Genomic DNA, 8,462 nt, shown 5'->3' with positions numbered 1-8,462 from the left:
CCTACGTCTTCCAACATGCCAGCGAAAGGGCCAGCACTACGCACCGTTCGGATTCATGAAAAAAAAGCTGTCTCGGACTTTGCCGAGAACATTGCGTTATAGCAGCTTTCACCAGCCAGACTACTAGCTCCCTGAGCTCTACTTCGGATGCTTATTGAATGGCATAGCCGAGCTGGAATACCTATATCCAAGTACGGAAACCCCGAGGGGATAAAATACATTCGCTCTTCACAATACTAGTCTGTTACACTTGTACCGCGGGAGTGTTTTTTCACATTCGAATATTATGAGGGAAATCGCGAACAGACAGAGGCTCATTCACAAAGCAGATAGAGGCGCTTGTACCGCGGAAGTGTTTTTTCACATTCGAATATTAATTTTCACGTTCGAATTCGCGTTTTTGGATACATTTCGAACGAATATTCGAACTTCGAATATTCGTTGACAGCCCTAATGTACAGCTACTTCGCTCATTCCTAGGCACCTGCGGATTTCTGATGAAGTTCATACCGAGCTATGCGAACTTATCAGAACCTTTAAGGAGGTTGACTCGAAAAGGACAGGAATGGGAGTGGACGACAGAAACAGAGAAATCGTTCCAAGCAATGAAGGACGCGTTGGTAAGTGAGCCATGCCTGGCTTACTTTAAGCTGAATGCACCAACAGTAGTCATCAGTGATGCGAGCCCAGTAGGACTAGGAGCAGTCTTACTTCAAACCCAATCAGATGGACGGAACAAGCCAGTGGCGTATGCGAGCCGTTCATTGACTCCAACCGAGCGCCGCTACTCTCAGATAGAGCAGGAAGCTCTAGGTTGTGTTTGGGCTGTGGAACATTTCAGAACATACCTGTGGGGAGGAAAGTTTACGCTACAAACAGACCACAAGCCCCTCAACTACATGTTCAACCCAGAGAAAGCTACACTATCGCCACCCCGCATACAGAGATTAGGCTTGAGACTACAGCCGTACGACTACAAGATCGAACACATAGTGGGAAAATCCAATGTGGCAGATTCACTATCAAGACTTCCATTACAAGAGACTGAGGACAATGAGTATGTGGAATTGTATGTCGACAGAGTGTTGTCAGTGACTCTGCATGATGTACAGGCGATAACTCTGGAGGACATTCGCCTGAAAACGGCAGAGGATAAAACACTGATGCAGTTGAAGACGATCGTGGAGACAGGAAAATGGCCAAATCCGGTTCCGGAAACCTTACAGCCATTCAACAGGTGTGCAGAAGAGTTATGCACATACGATGGACTTGTACTGAGAGGACACAGGTTTGTGTTACCGAAAGCAATGACAAAATGAGTACTCAGGATCGGACACGAGACGCATCAGGGTGTGGTACGTACAAAACAGTACCGGAGGAGTAAATTCTATTGGCCTAACATGGATTTGGATGTTGAAAGAGACATTAGAAACTGCTCCGCCTGTGTACTCAATCAGCCGCTCCAGAACGATCAACCCCTCCAACCACTTGACTTACCACCGAGACCTTGGACGAAGTTAGGTATCGATCTGGTAGGTCCTATCCAGAACAAGTTCATATTGACTGTGATTGACTACTATACCTCATTTCCAGAGGCTGTGGTGATATCTGACATATCATCAGCAACTGTCATTACAGAAATGACAAAGATCTTTTCTCGATTCGGATTCCCCCTAGAGGTCGTGACGGATAATGGCAGGCAGTTTGTAGGACAGCTTTTTGAGTCGTTCCTCAAGACGTGTGGAGTCAAACACATTCGTGCATCTCCATATTATCCGAAATCGAATGGGAAAATTTAGAGATTTCACCGATACCTAAAGAAAGCCTTCAGAGCGGCCGAGTGTGAAGGAAAGGTGTGGGGGGAGGAGCTTCCTAAGATTCTGATGGCATATCGTTCAACGCCACACAGAGCGTCGGGGGAGACACCAGCTATGCTGATGTTTGGACGAGACATTCGAACAAAGATTCCAAACGTGGAGAAGGGAGATGACATATCACACAACAGAAAGAAGACAAATGACATCCGACACCATCACCAGGAGTACAGAACCAAAATGAAACAGTACGCTGACCAGAAGAGAAGAGCGAAGGAACACAACTTTGAAGTTGGTGACGTTGTGTACATTGCTAGTATGGAGAACGGAAAGCTGGATTCCATATTCAGAGACACTCACTATGTGTTACTCAAAAACACATCGGACAATTCTTTCGAACTGATTAACACAGAAGATGGATCAAAGGTCATCAGGAATGTCAAACATCTGCGCTACACTCCAGTGGTAATGGACTTTGATGTTCCGGAGCCAACCGAGGCTCGGGTTCTCAATGACAATCTGGACATGGAGTTCGCTCAGATCACTCCAGCAGTCGAGATTCCACCTGAACCCGACTCTGCCCCTGTTCCAGAATGGCAGGTTGTCACTACCAGGCGTGGCAGGGTTGTTAGAAAGCCCGCACGTTACAGGGACACTTAGTAACTGTAAAGTGAAAAAAAAAAAGTTATGTTCAACTGTAATAATCATCATATTGAATCTGTTAATGAATGAAAAAAAAAAAAAAAAAAAAGAGTTGTGAACATTTCAGTACAGTGTTATTGTAGGCAACAGTAATAGACAGTTAGTCACAAGGGATTTAATTTGATTGTTTGTAATGAAACCCTTTTATGTTGAAGTAGTACTTTAATTCTAAACAAGGGAGGGATGTAGTATAGTATCTTAGCTACTGGAGATATCGCGAGATGCTGGGGGGCAACCCAGTCGCCAAGAAAAAACGTTGACGGTGTACGTTTCCATGAACACTGGATACGTAGCATTTCAACGTAAAAAATAGCGTGTTATACCTACAGTATCCACGCGTGCCGCTGTGGAGGCGGGTTTCGGGGTTTGGGTTTCACGGCTTTCGCGGCAAATTGTGGACACGATTGTTTAGGGGGGGGGAGGAAGACTGTTGTTGACCGGGGAGGGGGGGGGGGGAGACACGTTTGTTGAGGGGGGGGACGACGACACGTTTGTTGAGGGGGGGGGGGGGGGGGGGGGGGGGGGGAGACACTTTTGTAGGGGGGGGCACGCTCGACAACGAGAGTTGGTTTTTATTGAACGCTCGACAACGAGAGTTGTTTTTTATTGAACGAGACTTCAACACGGAACAGCTGCACGACACGATGGTCACGTCACTCTCGGTGACGGTGTCGACAACAATGAACACACGAACAATGTTAATAGAACAACACACAACCACATAACATCCCGAACCCATTAACCCCACTTAATCCTAACAACAAAACAAGTTAACAAAAGCCCCATTTGTCAACTGACAACCCCAATTCCCAGAATCCCCCGCGGCTCCGGAACACGGCGTAGCCGATATTAATCTTTATTATCTGAATGGGAAATGCAATATTTTAGGACAGATACACCATTAAACGCGTTTCTAATGACATTTCTAGCGAGAAATGTACATTTTCCTTACATAATCTTCAGTCAGTGAATGTGTATGATCTTTATTAATCTTTATTATCTGAATGGGAAATGCAATATTTTAGGACCGATTCACCGTTAAACGTGTTTCTAATAACATTTCTAGCGAGAAATATACTTTTTACTTGCATAATCTTAAGTCAGTGATTGTGTCTGATCTTTAGTTTTATAGTTATTAGGATTTGATCGGCTCGCTCGCATGTTTCAACGACGTCAGGTTGTTAGGAATAGGGACGCTGCTTTCGCTAAACTAGCAGCTCACGTGCTTCCTGCGTTTGTGTTATTAAACTGTTACTTTATGTAACTTTTAATGATATCATCTTGTTAGAAACACGTATATCTGAGAGCCAACCCAGTCGCCAAAAGCATACGTTGACAGTGTACGTTTCGTGAACACTGGATTACGTCGCATTTCAACATAAAATAGCGTGTTTTACGCGCACGCACACACACACACACACACACACACACACACACACACACACACACACACACACACACACACAGACAGACAGACAGACAGACAGACAGACAGACAGACAGACACACATACACACGGTGCATTTCGCTGCTAAAACAACAACAAAATTCCCTAAAATATTATTACTAAAGAACCGTTTTCCAAAGAACGAAATGTAAACCAATGCATTCTGAATGGGAGTGTTTCTCCGATTTTTCCATGCTTCACAGAACGAAATGTAAACCCATGCAAATAAAGACTTCATGGTCATAATAATTTAAATATCATTAATCTCCTGAGTGTGTTGGGTGGTATTCTATTTTTTTCAACGGGGCTGCATCCAGTCACTTGACCGTCATGGTTGCTATGGTGGTTGCTATCGACCGCCCCCTCTAATCCTTACATGGCTCTAAAAACCACGCGGCAAAGGAGCTGCCGTAAATTGTGTTGTTGTTGTCGTAAACTGGGGTCCGACGGTTAAAAAATAGACAGATATTCCGAGGTATCCTTAAAAGGCAGCTTGGATGTTTTTATTTTCTGCAGTTTAGACTTCTTCTATAACCTATTTTTGAAAGCAAAACACCAAGTTCATTGATTTAACGAGGCAGGGTTATTTGAAACAATTTATTCAATAAATATTTGTGAGAGGTCATTCCTTCTCCTGAGTTTGCTTCCTATTTATGTCTAGTGTACACCCCTACTGTCCAAAAGCATCCCCCCCCCCCACCCCCCTCCCCATATGGATTTGGAGAGTTGTTGCCACGTCCCAGTGGTGGAAGTATCATATACTATGAAAGAGGGCATTCAATTAGGCCGAAGCCCTAAAGGAAGTGATGCAATAGGTGACTGAGGCGAGAACATTTAAGTAAACTGTACCTTGGGGTCTCTTATATATCAAAGGGGGTTTCAAAGGACGCATATACGCTTCAACCTGTGGCTCCAGCCCTACAGGAAATGACTCAGCAAGTGCTCCATCTCGTTGCACCTGCACCCAGCGGCTCGCTTGCAAGATTTTGGCCTGAAGTTCTTCCCAGACCTATACCCTAACAGTCCAACATGCATATCTGAGAATCAGGCCTCTCTTCAATAATGACAAAATGTTATGAGAGAAATACAGATTCATTTTTTGTTATCTCATAAGCGGCGTGGTACCGGCTCCTTTTGACCTTTTGACCCCAGACTTCAAAGACGTGGCCACAGGCCAGCTGTGTCTACACACATTAAGCCACAAATGTACACCTCCATCCCGCAAAAAATGGGGCCTAGAAACTAACCTCTGTCTTATGTACAGTGACTGTACTGTTGGAGGTCACGCCCCTTTTCCGGCCTTTTCGAGATAGCTAGGGATGCTAAAATGTTTACACACATTTCCCGGGGCCCCGAGAACGACATATCCAAGATTTGTAGTTCTAGCCCATAGAGAAAAAAAGTTTTCCCAAATGGACTGTCATTTGGACAAAGCCCCTTCAGAAGTGTTGCCTGCGAGACCTAATGGTTCAGAATGTGGTGGAAAAACAGTTTTTGAGATAGGAAGGTCCTACCGCCCTGAAATTTGAATACCATATTCTAGGGCCTAACTGGGACCCCCGCACCGAAACTTGGCCCGGTCGGACCCCGAGTGCAGGAAGGGGGGGCCTGGACTTTCATAATCTTCACTCGGTGAATGTAAAGGATGTTTGGTCGGATGTTATGACGAAGAATCATAATGTGAATGGGAATATTCTATTAATGTCTTGATATCATCTTTCGTCTCAACACTTCTGCTGCAGCCGCTTAAAGTCTCACTCCGAGAACCTTAAAATATGAATCAATCCATTAGAAGTATGAAAATATCTTCATATCTTCGTGCAACAGGGCAAACAAGGTGTCCTTTGACATCTACATTTCAAGACGATTGCAACAGTGCAACACGTGATCATATTTGAATATGTTTCGGGGTAGTAATTAGCTGTCGATTTTGGAGGCCTTTATCAATAATGACCAGCTATAGATTTGCTTCCCGATGGAGATTTTTGACAAATTACATGTTAATTAGCATCTACACGTTAAGCTGAGTCCAATGAGATCAAGCTCGCCCTCTTGCTACACGGAGATCATGTCCTAGACCTAGGTGTACCATGTAAAATATATGTTACCATTAGCTAGAGTGCCATGCTTGGTGTCATTGGACTCAGCTCAACGTGTAGATGCTAAATAACATGTCATTTGTCACAATTTTTTATCGGGAAGCAAATCAATAGCTGCTCATTATTGATTAAGGCCTCCAATTTCGACAGCTAATTACTACCATTAAACATGTTCGAATATGCTCATGTGTGGCACCGTTGCAATCGCCTGGAAGCGTAGATGTTGAAGGACACCTTGTTCGTCCTCCTACGCCACCGGGAAGATATTTACATGCTTCTGATTGACTAATGAATTGATTCAGCTATTCCCCCAGAAGTCTGGGGTCAAAAGGTCAAAAGGAGACGGCACCAGCCCCGTTGAAAAAAATAGAATACCACCCAACACACTCAGGAGATTAATGATATTTAAATTATTATGACCATGAAGTCTTTATTTGCATGGGTTTACATTTCGTTCTGTGTAGCATGGAAAAATCAGAGAAACACTCCCATTCAGAATGCATTGGTTTACATTTCGTTCTTTGGAAAACGGTTCTTTAGTAATAATATTTGAGGGAATATTTTGTTGTTGTTGTTTTAGCAGCGAAATGCACCGTGTGTGTGTGTGTGTGTGTGTGTGTGTGTGTGTGTGTGTGTGTGTGTGTGTGTGTGTGTGTGTGTGTGTGTGTGTGTGTGTGTGTGTGTGTGTGTGTGTGTGTGTGTGTGTGTGCGCGTGTGTATAACACGCTATTTTATGTTGAAATGCGACGTAATCCAGTGTTCACGAAACATACACTGTCAACGTATGCTTTTGGCGACTGGGTTGGCTCTCAGATAAACGTGTTTCTAACAAGATGATATCATTAAAAGTTACATAAAGTAACAGTTTAATAACACAAACGCAGGAAGCACGTGAGCTGCTAGTTTAGCGAAAGCAGCGTCCCTATTCCTAACAACCTGACGTCGTTGAAACATGCGAGCGAGCCGATCAAATCCTAATAACTATAAAACTAAAGATCAAACACAATCACTGACTGAAGATTATGCAAGTAAAAAGTATATTTCTCGCTAGAAATGTTATTAGAAACACGTTTAACGGTGAATCGGTCCGAAAATATTGCATTTCCCATTCAGATAATAAAGATTAATAAAGATCATACACATTCACTGACTGAAGATTATGTAAGGAAAATGTACATTTCTCGCTAGAAATGTCATTAGAAACGCGTTTAATGGTGTATCTGTCCTAAAATATTGCATTTCCCATTCAGATAGTAAAGATTAATATAGGCTACGCCGTGTTCCGGAGCCGCGGGGGATTCTGGGAATTGGGGTTGTCAGTTGACAAAAGGGGCTTTTGTTAACTTGTTTTGTTGTTAGGATTAAGTGGGGTTAATGGGTTCGGGATGTTGTGTGTTGTTCTATTAACATTGTTCGTGTGTTCATTGTTGTCGACACCGTCACCGAGAGTGACGTGACCATCGTTTCGTGCAGCTGTTCCGTGTTGAAGTCTCGTTCAATAAAAACCAACTCTCGTTGTCGAGCGTTCAATAAAAACCAACTCTCGTTGTCGAGCGTGCCCCCCCCCCCCCCCCCCCCCTAAACAAATTTGTCGTCGTCGTCCCCCTCAACAAACGTGTCTCCCCCCCCCCCCCTCCCCGGTCAACAACAGTCTACCTCCCCCCCCCCCCCTAAACAATTGTCAAGCTATCTAGTGTTTGTGCAGCTTCCCTGCTTGAAAGGGATTGGTACAGACCATAGGAGGTTTAACTGGGTTCCACTCATGCAATGACCACACCGTTTTCCTTCTTTAACTCCTCTTTACTTTTCTTTTTGTATTTTCACAGGTACAGGTAAGTTGTAGCAGGTGGGTATTGTGGGTACAGTTGTAAGTGGGTTGCAAGTGGTAAACTGCTAGGTATACTGCAAGGTAAAAAACCTTTAAAGAAAACCAAAAATAACTACAGTAAATGCAGTGCAGAATGAAATAGTAAATACAAACATGTTTTCCGTATATGCATTTAAATACTTATAAATATAAATATATAAATATAAATATTATTAATAGTTTTTAATGTCTAAGCATATTTTCATGAATTCTGTTTTAAATATATGAAACCATTTCCATTTTTAACTGCTTTAAATATCAATTCATTTTTAAATGCACAAATTAATCTTTTTTTATATATATATAATCACTCATTTGAAATGTAAATATAAATAGATCAATAAAGTCAAATAGAAATAACTTTAGCAGTATTCAGATCATTTCTATCAATCTACAGATCAAAAAATAAACCCCATTTGTTTTGAAACAATTTGCAGTCAAACAATCATGTGGCATCAACACCAAACAATTGTCCATGCTTAAGCGCACGTTTTAACGTGCGCTACAAGCGGTTGCGCAACATTACAATCCTT

Source organism: Gadus morhua, chromosome 4, assembly GCF_902167405.1.
Source record: "Gadus morhua chromosome 4, gadMor3.0, whole genome shotgun sequence".
In the NCBI taxonomy this organism is placed as follows: Eukaryota; Metazoa; Chordata; class Actinopteri; order Gadiformes; family Gadidae; genus Gadus; species Gadus morhua.
This window is presented reverse-complemented; position numbering follows the sequence as displayed.